This window comes from Miniopterus schreibersii (genome assembly GCF_964146895.1).
Source record: "Miniopterus schreibersii genome assembly, chromosome: 10".
Classification (NCBI taxonomy): Eukaryota; Metazoa; Chordata; class Mammalia; order Chiroptera; family Miniopteridae; genus Miniopterus; species Miniopterus schreibersii.
In genome coordinates this window covers 77,932,902-77,947,734 of record NC_138110.1, presented here as the reverse complement: position 1 = coordinate 77,947,734, position 14,833 = coordinate 77,932,902, and positions in this window count along the sequence as shown.

Below are 14,833 nucleotides of genomic sequence, written 5' to 3'. Positions count from 1 at the left end.
GCCGCCTGCTGTCCTTGGCAGGTGGCCACCACCTCCCTCCATCTCCAAGGCAACCATTTCCACACCGTCATCCCTTCCTCTCCTGCCCCTTTGTGCACTTAGAAGGAACCTTGTGAGCACAACGGGTTCACCCCGATCATCCAGGACAATGCGTATAATCTTAATTCCGTCGACCACCTTGTTTCTCTTTTCCCCTGTAACCTAACATAGTCGTAGGTTCTGGAGGTGAAAACACAGACATCTTTGGGGTGCCCACTGTTTTCCCTACCACATGGAAATGTTTGATTGCGATGAGTTTTCATATTTTCTATCATAGTACCAACTAAAGTAATCCTCATGGCTTCCCCCCCAAATACATCCTGATCAGCTATTATGAAGTTTAAATGAAAGTGATCCTCTGAAATGGAAAATAATTGGAAAAGAAAAAAAAAAAAGAAGAAAAGAAAAGAAAAGAAAAGAAAAGAAAAGAAAAGAAAAGAAAAGAAAAGAAAAGAGAAAAGAAAAGAATTGAGCAAAGGTAGCAACAAATACTAGTTTTCAGATGATTTGCACTGAGCACAAGTCAAATAATTAAATTCAAAATTTGTAATTGTAGCATTTGATTGATCAGAATCTGACCCTTAAGATTTGATGAAATTTTATGTCGGTCCCATAGGATTAAGTAACGCACATCCACTATACATACATATATATATAATATAATATTTATAATGTAGAATATATTATATATATGGTATTATACATATATTTATACTTATATCATGAATATATATTATGTATGTGATAGTTATAAAATCACAGTACTGTATCTAGTAGTACTTTGTATGTTTTTAAAAAATACTTAAACTGCAATCTAATGTGGATTAGTGATCCACAGACATGAGTGACTGGTGTGGTCATGGATTATGTGGCCTCCATATCATGGTGCTTTTCTCAAGGAAAACTCGTGCAAGTAGCAGAACAGAAACAGGGGAATATTGATTTCTTCACTTGTAACGTTACGTTTACACTCTTTAAAACAAATGGACTATTGGCAGAACAGCCCAATTACTTGGATACAGCTTTGACTAAGGCTGAGTGTTCAGAAATAAAGTCAAGGAATGTGCTAAGATTATCTAGGTAATGCAAGACATGCAAGCTGACGGGAGTCGGATGTCTTTGTGATCTCGAATCATCCAGGATATTTGGGTAAGCCTCTTAAAGTCATTATTTGGCTTTATATATAAGCACACGTTACATGTATGCTTAATATATATAAACACAGCTTAGATAAACAAACACATAACTTCCAAATGTTGTCACTCACCTAGCCATGTTTAAAGTAAATTATCACATATACTTATAGAGAATCGGCTGTAATGTAACTTGCAAGGCTTGCCTCAGTAAGCGCTTTCAAACGGCACACTCACGAGGTGATAGAGGCTGGGCGTGAGCAATGAGGTGAACTGCACCAGCAGGCATTTTTTATTAGGTGTAGCACATGTATTATTAGATGTATTTTCAAGTATACAGAAAGGAATGAAGGGAATTAAGACACTTGAGCACTCATGAACAAGAGTTGGCATGTTCATAAAATTCTGAAAGACAATGAAACTTTAAAGTTCTACATTTATTCTTCTAAACAATATGATTTGATTTTGCACCTGTAGTTAATATTCTTTTATGCATGAATTAAACATATTTTACACATGCCTATTTTCTTTTTTAATATGTTGTTAAGGATGTCTGCTGCAGACCACATTTCAATCAGATTTTTTCAGGCAGCAGTGAAACGTTACAAAAATAATATATGCATCAAATGAAGCCACATTGGGCTGGCAGTGAAAATGTTTAAGTAGTGACGAGGGTCAACATAGAGTCATCCTTGCCCCTGTAATATATCTTTTTTTAATAAAACATAAGTAGAAATATCTGCCGAGGTTATTTTCAATATATAAACTTAATAAAGTCTTGTGAATTGAGTTGTTGCTGAAAAATTGAAAACTTCTCATAATTTCCTGGATACTATATAGAACAGCAATATGGAAAATAAAATTTTCATGCTAAATCTTTTTAAATTAAATGGCTAAGAAAAAGACAACACAATTATTCAAGCCAGAAGATGAGACGGGGTGAAAACATAGGATACGGATATAGAACAAGAGCAGATACAAGCTTGGTTCAACCCCACAGTGCTGATGGACTTTTATCTGCTGAGGTCCTGCGCTTTTTCCCTGTGCTAGTGGACGTGACGTCTCAGTTCGCATTTATCATCATTCAGTGTCACTATGGTAAAAAGTGAAATACAGTAACAGCCCTGGCGAGCAGACGGGACGCACGTTTTAGTCTCTCACTAGGTGGCAGCGATGCGCAGCCCTGGGGTGCGCCTGGCTCGCTCGGGGCGCTCAGAGCAGGCCCGCTGCGCTGCTTGACAGCTTCCCTCCAAGGCAGCTGCAAGGAGAGCCCAGCCCGTAAGGAGGGGAAAACGCCGGAGCTCAATCAAACAGTAAGAAACGTGTTCAAACAGTAATTTAAAAAACTTGATCTGCGGTACACAGGGTAGCTACCTTCCCGTTTAAAGTGGCAAGTTAGAAATAAATAAAAGCTGTAGATCTAAACTTGTAGAACAGGGGTGAAAAAGCATGCATCTTGCCACGCACACCCTGTATTCCTGCTCTATGTACAGAGAGTTATTTTTTAAAATATGTAGCAGAAACTATCAAAAGTGGTATAACGATTTATCAAGTAAAATTGAACGAGCCCTTTGAAAATAATGGTACGAGGAATCCCATTCCATTACTTCTAATGTGATTGGTCTGTGTCTTTCATGCCAATACATCCTTTGTAAATGGAGCAAGCTTCCCTGCATGGCCATATAATGAATGAGAAAAGGAAATGAGAGTCCTGGAAATGAACATCTAATCCTATTTCTTGTAAATTTTGTGTGTCATCAGCCACTTATCACTTAACCCATAGCTACATTACTTTGGGAATACAGTCATGATGATTTTTGTCCCTCTGTCCCTCTAAAGTATATCTGGCAGAAGGTGGTAATTTTATTGTCATTATTTGTAGATTTCTAAAGTGGAATAAATTTTAAAAGCATTTTGAAGTCCATATGTATATTATTTTTCCAAAGATATATAGAAAGGCATGTAAAATAGATGGATAGACAGATAGATATAGATAGATAGATGATAGATAGATAAATAGATAGATAGATAGACAGATAGATAGATAGATATGGATAGATAGGCAGATGATGGATAGATGGACTGATAGATGATAGGTAAATAGATGATAGATGATAATAGATGATAGATAGATTATAGATAGATGACAGATGATAGATGATGACAGATAGATGATAGATAGATGATAGATGATAAGATAGATAGATAGATAGATAGATAGATAGATAGATAGATAGATAGATAGATGATAGATGATAGATAGATAGATAGATGATAGATGACAGATGATGATAGATGATAGATGATAGATGATGATAGATGATAGATAGATAGATAGATAGATAGATAGATAGATAGATAGATAGACAGATGATAGATAGATAGATAGGTGATAGACACTTTTAAGTCTTTATAGCTCAGGGGTTGATACATACCACATGCTGGTTGAGCATTATCAACAAAGGTAGTTTTAAATAGAGAACTGCATTCTTTCCAGGAATTGTATGTTTGTCTACAATTTATGGCAAATGAAAAGGTGTGTAAAAAAGAAGTCACAGTCATGTAAACTCCACTAAGCCTCACATTCGGCTCGAAGAGCCTGGTGGGCCAGTCCTGTCGTTTACTAAGCCCTAGCAGTAGGAAGAGGGAGCAGCTCAGGTGTGCTAGTCCTGAGCCTGCCTTGAAAAATGTATGGACAACTAATTGTACAGTAGAGAAACAAACTGAATGCCTCATTCACACAAATTCCAACACGATGAACAAAATCTTTTTTTTTCCTAATTAGAAATAAATATCCCCCCTCTGAAATTGCTCACTATGGTCTCAGAGGGTAGGAAGGGTGTTTTCAGGCACTATTTCAATCACCTGGTGAGGTTTTTCAACATGTCCAGCCCATAGTCCCCACATTTCCAATACTCCCGAGTGGGAAAATAGAAAAGGGAAACAAAGAGGATGGTGAGACGTGGTTTCACGGGCGTCAGCATTCAGGCGAGTTCAATCATACATCTCTCTGAGCCTCGACTCGCATTCAATATTTAGATTTAAACATATTTTTAAATTAAATTTATTGGGGTGACTTTCGACCACATGATTGTTGCGAGGACTAAATGAGATGATGTTTATAAAATACATCAACAGTACCTGAAACATGGAAATGCCAAATAATTGGATAAAGAAATTGAGCCACTGTCCCCATGGTGATCATTTCCGGTTGGAAACAGCTAATGAGCACTGGGCAGAGGAATTTTCTCTGCATTGTGTGTCACCAGGAAAGCGGGTGAAGCTAATTTAGAAATACTGTTCTGGGACTCAGGCTGTGCTCAATGGAGAAGCAGAACAGATTTTCCAGGGGCAGGAACTGAATAGATTTTTTAATCACCAGAAAGGAACCAGGCAGGAATTTAGCCCAATAAGAAAGAGTGGTGAACACAGTCACTCAGAATTCATTCATTGAGCATGTATTCATGCCAAAGCATTTATTGATTCCTTCATACCATCTGACTCTGTGATATCTTGCATGTATTAGCCTATTTCATCCTCAAAATAACCATATACATGTTCAGTGATTATTCTTACCATACCCATTTGGAAGAAGAGAATACTGAGTCATAACATTCCTATAACTTGACCAAGTCATTCTAAAGCCCATTTGTCAATTTTGATAACTACTGAACATCACGGTGAACACAAGGGAAGAGTTATACACCCAGATACATGAGGGAAGGTCTATCCTTCCAGCAACTATTGTGTAGAGTAGGGAAAGCTTCCTGGAAGAGGAAATTTGTAGCCTATAACTGGAATAAGTAGGAGTAGGTCAAATGAAGACTTTGGAGGCATGAACATGGTAGCAGGCTGCTCATGACCAAAAAGCGAAACAAAAAACAATGTGAAAAATAAAATTAAAAAAGAACCACCTAAAGATAAATGTTGTTGGAGTGCAAAGCAGAAATTAGACAGTGACCGAGAGGATCCTGGGCAGTGAAGGGTCCAGATGAAGTGTCCTTCAAGCATTTCCAGACCCAGTCAAGGAGTTAATAAAAGGTTTTATGTAGTGGAGCAATGTGGACAGAAATCTCAGAGGATAGATTTGGGTGGAAATACTATAAGGAGGAAGAAAAAAATTTGGGATGTGCTGTTAAAGAGATTATAAATTCTAAACCAAGGCAGAAAAGTAAAAATGACCTAAGAGATGACCTTTGATAAATAAGAGTTACAAAACCAGGCCAGTGGAGAGCCAAGCTTATCATCAGAAGAGTTAAAAATCCATGGGCTCCTGGCTTCATCTGCTTTATGATAATGCCTGGCATCCTTGGTGTTCAGTTGGGTGCTTTCATTACTTAACACGTCTTCATCGAGAGATCTCTTTGTGCGTGATAGAATATCATATCACCTATGTTATTCTCTGGCCTACTGGGGTGATTGTTTAACCCAAAGCTGAGGCTTTTTTATGTGAATATCATAACAGGAAGAACATATGCCGATTTTACTTGTTGCTGATTAAATGGCAAACCATCTTCCTTCTTGGGTAAGCAACAGTGAAGTGAACACATTCATTCCTTCTATGGCCCATTTTGAAGAAAACAAATGTATGCCATGCTGTCATAAGATCTATTTAAAATCTCTATGTATTTGTGAATTCCCTTCCCAGTGAAGAGAAGGCAAACAGCATTGGCAGCTAGCTGCATATGTCCCTAAAATTTAGATTTCCAACATGAATGCCATACCTGTTCACAACATCAAGTGGTTTTCTCTTTGGGTTGGTTAATGCAGCCCAGAGAAAGGTGTGCCAGGCAGTTGCTTCCTTGAGGCAGAATTTGCTTAAGGTGTTTTCCCTTGCCCAGGCTCTCTGCTTGAGAGCAAATAGAGTTTGCTTCTAATGCGGATTTGCTTTGTCATTAGTAATAAAGAAACCAGTCATCAAAGTAGCCTTCTTATTTCATACCACTAACAGGGACTGAGGAAGTTGGAGGTCATGGCCTGTGCCTAGCAGAATGATACATGTAATGTCATCAGCAAGCACGTTTCCTTTGGTGAGCTTTTCAAAGGCAAAGCAAGTCCAGGTTACCCAAAAGACTGCATCCCTTGGGTGCTCAATGACTACCGTTCCTGACTGGATTAATAAAAGCTTCTAGATGGGCAGAAAAACTATTGCCTTACTGAGATCACGTTCTGTTAGGAATGTGTGTCCAAAACTAGTATGTGTTTAAAGTCATGTAAGTCTGAACATTACATTCCTGAAGAGAAAGCCCCTTCCTGATATGATGCAAGTACACAAATATTAGGAGTCTTGTGTCACAGGTTTGATTAAATCATTTGTGAGGTTAAGATCTCAGAGTGCAGGGAATTTCTGATTCCCAAGGAATGGCTTCATGCCCTACCTTCTGTTCAATGTGCCATATTCATTTGAAGTTCAATATGAAAGAATCCTTTAATTTTGCTATCAGTCATATTTGAAGACTCAGATAATGCTATCCAGTTAAACCACCCTTAAATCACAAAATAATTGTAATATATTCTCTAAACCTAGTTTTGATTCCTGGTTTTCTTTGTCAGATTAAGATCATTTTAGGAAGCATTATTTAAAAATATGTTTTCATTGATTTTAGAGAGAGATGAAGGGAAAGAGAGAGAGAAACATCACACTGTTGCCTCCTGCAGGCACCCTGGCCGACCGGGGATGGAACCCGCAACCTGGGCATGTACCCTGACCAGGAACTAAACTGGCAACCTTTCAGTGCATGGGATTATGCTCAACCAACTAAGCCACAGCGACCGGGGTATTAGGAAGCATTTTTTAAAACATCATCACTTTTCCATGATATTCACACTATATAATTATGATTATTTTCTAATGCATTGAGTAATAACTAGAAGTGAATGAGATAAATGTCTTACCATATTTAAACCCATTTCTTCTTAAGTAAAATAATTGAAAAGGCTTGATCTGCCCCTTTATTATTAATACATAGTCACAACCACAGGAAATTCTTTCCATATATATTAGTTCGGAGAATCAGATTATAGAACTCTTTTCACTTTCTATAGGTAATCCCTGATATGCCATAAATAAAGGAGTCAGCATTGATATTATGCAATAGTAAATTTTGCTAACAGCAACGTCAAATTCTCTCACATATATAGGCTTTATTCTTACATGAATATAAAATATAATTCATAATTTGTAAACCAAAATTCAGTTCACCCATCTGATTGAATCTAATATGATTACAGCGATTGGCATGTATAGATTCATTTACATAGGTGTATTATAATTTATAACCTCTAAAATCAAGAGAGATTTTAGCAATATGGACTACTGGAAATAGCCCTTGAATGTGTTAAATCTATGAGTTTATGTAGGCATGTAAACACAAATATGCGAAGAGGAGTGTAAAATGAAATGTATATTGGAGCCTGTGGCATTCTAGGTTTCCTCTGGCTGTAGCTGGAGTACCTTGCAGTAGGAACCACAAGGCCCTATTCTGAACAAATAAAGCCCAGAATTTATGCAAAACATGGGTACTTGGATTATGTGAATACGGGTGCACATCTCCAGAGCAGTGGCTGTGCACCTGTAACTATATTGTCACCTAGAGGTCTCCATAGGGCATTTATTTTTAACTTTTTTTATATTTCATTCACTTTATTGCCCAATAACATTCCATTGACATAGGGAATTTAGACACCCACTTGATGAATGTGTTGAAGAACACCTAGATAATAAAGAACAGCTTCTGTATAGACTGTAATTGCACAACACTCAGAAATAGAAACCACTGGGATCCTTACAAGTAGAAAACTCTATCTTCCAAAGATCACCAAGGTCAGAGTCAAACTTTGATGTGCTCAAGAGTAACAATTCAAGTCACAAGGAACGATACAGTGGAGCTAGAGATTTTATAGACAAACTAAATATAAAGTCCGTGAGAGAACCTAAGTGAAGACCAGGAAGCCCACAATATAAGGGCTCAGCCCCATGCGCTGGATTCTCTTGGAGAACAGGCGTGGACTTCTCTATTGAACCACCTGTGCATACTTCCCTTTGCCAGATGATCCCATTTTGTTTTAACCTCAAGCCTTTGCAATTTCCTAGCTCATTTATCTGGAACCTCTTTCATCAGAGATCAATGTGACTTGGCCCTTGCTGCTCTGGTTTTGTTTTATCAATGAGGACTTTCAAAATTTTCATCTGTATCATGTCCCCTCCCCAGACCATATACTATGCTCTGCTATGTGTCCTCCATATAATTTATAAAAGTTAATATTTATGTATTTTGGTATTAGTTCTTTTGTCTGCTTTTCCCAAACTAGACTCTAAATAACAAGAGAGTGGTCTTCCTGTGAGTTTTGCTCATTTTGTGTCCCCGGTGCCCATAGCAGTTCTGAGCAATAGTTGGCACTCAGCTGAGGTTGATTACTCTTATATTATTTACATGGGGCTGGATACAGGGCTCCAGATAATGGGGAAAGAGGTTCCAAATTTAGAAGTGGTCCTCGATTCCAGACCAGGATGGATTGGGGATACATAACATAACCTGATCCAAAGCAGCAGTGAAATGGCAGACTAGCAGCCCAGATAGAGGCACAGATAACAGATAAAAACAAAGGCATGAGGAATAAGTTCACGTAAAAACATGCTGAAAACTAATAAGAAGGTGAAATGCTGCAGAAAGAAGTGGCTACACAAAAGGTGTGAGGAATAGAACACAACTGGGTCCGAAACCTACTCAGAGAACCAGGATACAAAGCAACAAAACCTTTCCTTTTTTTTTAGTAAATTACAAATCACACTTAGTCAATAAACACTTTCATTCATCATGGAACTTTGATTAAAACATAAAATGTGTCAAAATAATGTCATTAGGTGCATCAGTAGATCCTTGTGACCCAATGTGATCTATAGATTGATTACACACACACACACACACACACAGTCTTTATGTGAGTCATGTGGAAATTATATTTCCTGATTATATTGCTGATATATTACCTATTGCGGATCTTGTTTACATTAAATTTTATAAAGATCTCTTTTAAAGAAAATTTGAGGAAAACAGAAGATGGTAAGATTTACCGGGATATACTGCTTTGTCAATAAAATTCATAACTACTCTATAAGTTTCATATACCCACGTATGTGAGGAAGATAAACCTATCCAGGCAGACGTGGTGAGCAAACTTAGAGTGCCTCTGTACATACTCATCAAGATACTGAATGCTATTAAAAATTTTTGAAGTCAAATTGTTCATGGAGACTGGAGATAAATTATTTATTTGTAAGAGAGAATTCTGAAGGCGCTCAGGCATTGTAGTAAGCATTCCACTCGCTGTTGCGTGGTGACATGAGAGTGAAGGAACTCCTTCCCATTGCCTGAAGGGGTTGGCACTCAACACAGGAAGTTATTTGTAAAATTACTGTTATACGATACAGCAAATACTAGTGTCAAAGAAAATATAGTGCTTATAAATGCAGAGAATGCACATAAAAGGTATCCAAGAAGCCTGTGGAGAGAGAGGAACATTCAACCCTGGCACTTGGAAGGAGAGGACTAATCAAGATCTGAAATTCTCCTAAGAGAGCAGAAACCGACCCTTGTATTGACTTCAGAGTAAATGAAATCAGGGAGAGGAAACATTGAGAGAGGCATTTAAGGTTAGATTTAGCTTTATGCTAAAAGCCAATGCATTGTATTTTTCCCCTCAATAAATAGATATTTGTTAAATTCCAATCACATGTAACGCGTTATTTAAAGATTCCTAATAAATCATTTCTCCACTTTTCCCCCTTTAATATATTTCCTATGAATTCCTCACTCTAGATGTAAAAATAAAACACAGCCAAAAAAATAAAAAAGTGAAACCCCAGGTGATATGTGGCTGGTAGGGCAATTGAGGTGATGCATCATTTGTCAACGAGTGCCAAGAAGACTTCATCTACTCTACCCTTGAAAATACATTTAAAGGGCCTTTCTCCTCACTAACATCTGTAGCAGTCTGCCAAGATTTCCCTGAGCCTTTCATTATGCTAATGTCATCACGTTGATGCATCTGATATTGAAAGGAACTTAATGACAAAGACGTTAGATAGTAATTCTGTGCATACCAATTTAAACTTTATAAAACATTGCATTTTAAAAATTCTCAGTAGTGAACATTTGGAAGCAGGCTCCTACATGTGTTATATACTGTGTACTATATGTATTATACACATTTTATATAGTACATGTGTTATTTATGCTTTGAGACTTAACATTGTTTAACCATATTTCACTTCCTTTAACATTTAGGCTACAATTATACTCTAGTCCAATGGCTCTAAAACATTAGAATACAGTGAAACTTTAAAGAGCTCATGAAAAACCATTGTCAAGGTGCTACTTCCAGAGACAAGACAACTAAGGGAAGGTGAGGAATCTTAAAAAAACCCTCATGTAATTTTGAGCAGTTGGTCCATGTACTACTTTTTGAGAATTGTCAATTACATAGACTGTGGAAAGGATTAGACTGGTTATTAGAGGATCTCATGTAGGAAGATACTTATTTCCAATTTCAAAAGCAGAAAGAGCAGACCTTAGGAATCTGATGGTATTTTATTAATATTTAAAACTAGACTGTAATTTCATGTGATATTACATTTAATAAAAAGTCAAGATACAGAAAGGGGTATTCTGTGTGTAGCAAAAGAAAATACGAGGTGGAAAAAACTAGTTTGTCAGAGTCATTGTTGAGAACGAAGGTTTGCATACATTTTTGGTATGATGACCGAGCATATCCCTCAAGTGGACAAGCATTTCAAGAGATGACCACGATCAAGATTTGGAAGCAGCCCAAGGGCCCAATAGTAGATGAGTAGACAAAAAAAATTGGTGGTACATTTACACAATGGAATAACACTTAGCTGTAAAAAAGAAGGAAATCTTACATTTTCTGGCAGTGTGGATGGACCTAGGGGGTATTATGCTAAATGAAATAAACCAATCAGAGAAAGACAAAGGCTATTTGATTTCACTTACGTGTCGAATCTAATGAACAAAATAAACAAAATAGAAACAGACTCAGAGATAAAGAGAACAGACTGATAGCTTTTGTTTGGAGGGTTGGAGGACTGAATGAAATAGGTGAAGAGATTAAGGAAAAACGCACACACACAAAAACTCATAGACAAGACATCAGTATAGAGATTACCAGAGGGAAGGGTGGTGGGGGCAGGCTGAGAAGGGTAAAGGGGGGATAAGTGGTGATGGAAGGAGACTAGACTATGAATGGTGAACACAATACAACATACAGAAGATGCCTTATAGAATGGTACACTTGAAACCTATTTAATTAACCAATATAACCCCAATAAAGTCAATAAAAATATTTTTTAAAAAGAGATGACAATGGTCATTAAAAGCATCCATCTAATTCTCCCAACCTGTAGTATATATTCCCCCAAATAAGTACTTTGTAAATACTTCCCTCTAGAGTTTTCTGTTTTGTGACCATGCACTTCTCAATTGTTGGTCTGGTTTTCATATCAAATTGATGTTAGCATTTTGATTTCCATATCAGCCTCTTTGAATACCACTGAGGTAAGTTAAGTATGTAAACCAGGTCAGCAATGGATAAAACACCAGACTTTACTTTCTGTTCCTGCATATCTTTGAGGTGGCCTCTGGCTTTTTCATGGCCCTAAAAAACCCCACAAATTTTGCAAGCTACATTTTCCAGTTCCTATTGCTAGTACAATTTTTAAGATTTAAAACTCATTTATATAATTCTCAAATAGCCTATTTTCCTATCATTTGACTTATATCCCTGCTACATAATGCAAAAGCATGGTCTCTTTAAATCAGATTAAATGTTTACGCACATTTCAAATAATCTGATAAATTTAGCTATTGCTTGCTTACCCTAAGTCTAGGGACAATGCAGAATTGTTCAGTTATTCTCTCAAATTGTCTAATGTGCTTTGTTCAGGGAAGTTTAGATTGCTAAAGGGATCTCAAACTTAGTCTTGCAGCTTAAACTAATTTTTCAACAAGTGATAGCATTCATCATGGTGGCAAACAGCAGCCTCCAGTATCCCGAAAGGCAGGCAAGAAAATTACCTGATCTCTCCGATTCTAAACAACACTGTGGCTCAGTCCATAGCTGATGCAGGGACTTGTGCTCAGGGGGACAACCTCTGACTCCAGGCTTTTGCAGGGCTGTCGACTCACTGGGGCTATGACAGGGACAAGGTACCATTTTCCACGCTTGTCTGGATGTTTCATCTCGATGTCCACTTGCACCATGATTGATGGCTCTGCAAGGGAGTGGAGCGATCAAGCTGCTTTATAGTGCTGTGTCAGTCAAATCTCAGGCTTCGGTAATGTTTGAACGGGAGATTTTGCCCTTGGATGAGTGCCCCTATCAAATACAAGAGGGAGGAAAATGCAGCTGGCGAGCGGCCTTAGGATTCTAGGGTAAAGGAAACAGGCAGGGCCTGCGAAGGCAGTGCAAACGCAGGATCCTCGCTGACCCACTGAGACGTTTAAGGCTGGCATAGCTCTGAAGCACTAGAGGAGTTGAAAGGATTTGTTCCATTAATTCCTAGACAGTTAACATTTCATATATAAAAAAGCGTAATTAGCACCAAAATTGTCTTGGATCCCACGAGAAGTTTTTGGCCTTAATACCGCAGAAAGCTGTGCGACCCAAAGGTTACTGTTATTTATTGCCATGCCTTCCATCTTTAATAGGAGTCTATTCAATAAAAATCACCAAGAGGACTTTTCTGCCGCTTTCTCTAACATCCTGAAATCAATGACTTGAAATAGGTCCATCAGTTAAACGCGAAAATGTCCTTTCAAAGATACACTTTTGCCCGAGATATAAATTGCCTTTTTCCCCCCCAAGAAGGAACAGTGGTGAGTAGTGATTTAATTTTAAGGGTGAAAAAAGTTTTTAAGAACTAAGGACAGAATAATCACAGTGAGTCAACCCATTTGGAATGAAAGCAATATCTATTAAACAATTGAGATAGAGTAGAAATTCTTAATATGCTGTAAGCTTTGTAATCAAAATTAATAAAAATTTACTTAGTGCCTTCAATTTTCATTTGTATCCCTAAAGAGTACAAATAACCCAAGAAAATATTGAAATTTAATTTATACTATTTAATTATGACTGTGTCTTCTCACTGATTTTAAAATACTTGAAGAGAGAAGCTTATTTGCTATTACATCTTGAGCTCTATTATAATAATTTGCTCAATTCTACAAATTATTTGTATCTACCATGTGCTACTCCAAATGTATGCCACAGTAAAAAAGTAATAATTTTAACTTCCATAAGTTTTTAATAGGGTACATAGACAAAAATAAAAATCTATTAAAAACAGGAGAGAAATATGTAATGCATGCAATAAGGGACTGTGTATAGACTTTTAAAAAACAACAATTATATCAAAGTCTTCCATGAAAACACAGTTGCATAATTCTCAAATATTTAAAAAAAAAGAAATTCAGTACCAAAGTAATGACTATATCTCAAATGCTAACTTTGACAGTTTTTGTTCTGCATCAATTTTATGCCATATGCAGTGTTTCAGGTTACTGTAATATTTGGATTTGTTTTGTTTTTGGACAACATTAAGAAAAATGGTAACTGTAATTAATTTGGGCTCTATTAAATTGAGTCGCCATGTTTAGATTTATTTTTGACAGTTCTTCTGGGTTATGATGCACTTCTGCTCATTTAAATATGTCTTTATTAATTTCAGAGAGGAAGGGAGAGGGAGAGAGAGATAGAAACATCAACGATGAGAGTCATCAATCGGCTGCCTCCTGCACACCCCCGACTGGGGATCGAGTCTGCAACCCAGGCATGTGCCCTGACCGGGAATCGAACCTCAGTCTCCTGGATCCTAGGTCAATGCTTAACCGCTGAGCCACACCAGCCAGGCGACACTCATTCTTTGTCACACAAGTAAGGAAAATGGAAAGGATTCATTCCCATCTGATATGTGGTTTCTACAACAGACATTCAATAATCCCAGGCTGAATTTAAAGTGTATGTTTTTGTCAAGGACAGGTCTCTTTGTTTATAGAACATTATAGGTGCAGATACTTTATACATTATTAACTAAAATCCTTCCATTGCTCAGATTATTAAATTGCAGACCTAAGGGTTTATACATGTTGCTGATGGACACCCATAAGTACAGTGTTTTTGAGATTCATCAGTGTTTTCATGTCATGTGTTCATTCCTTGTTTTGCTGAATGGTGTTCCTCTGTGAGGATACGACACAGCTTGTTTATCTTTTTGGTTTTAGATAAGCATTTGAATTGTTTCCAGTGTTTGTCTTCATGCTTAGCTTTGATGTGTTCCTTTACTAAGGCTTCTGTAATAAACTGTCACAAACTGTGTGACTTAAAGCCACAGAAAATTAGGGAGAGAGGTTATGTTAACCGTTTGGATTACTGGACAATATTTAGATCAGTTACTGTTAGGTTAAATTAAACTACTACCTCTCTGTTTTTCACAACTCTTAGCATAGCAGAGTGTGTAATCCGAAAACTTGTTTAACCATTCCACAACATTGCTTTACTCATTGTATTTATCTGAAAAGTATGTTAAACATATAGAGCTGCACTATTTCTGCCAACATTTCCTTTCCAAGCATTTTTATTTC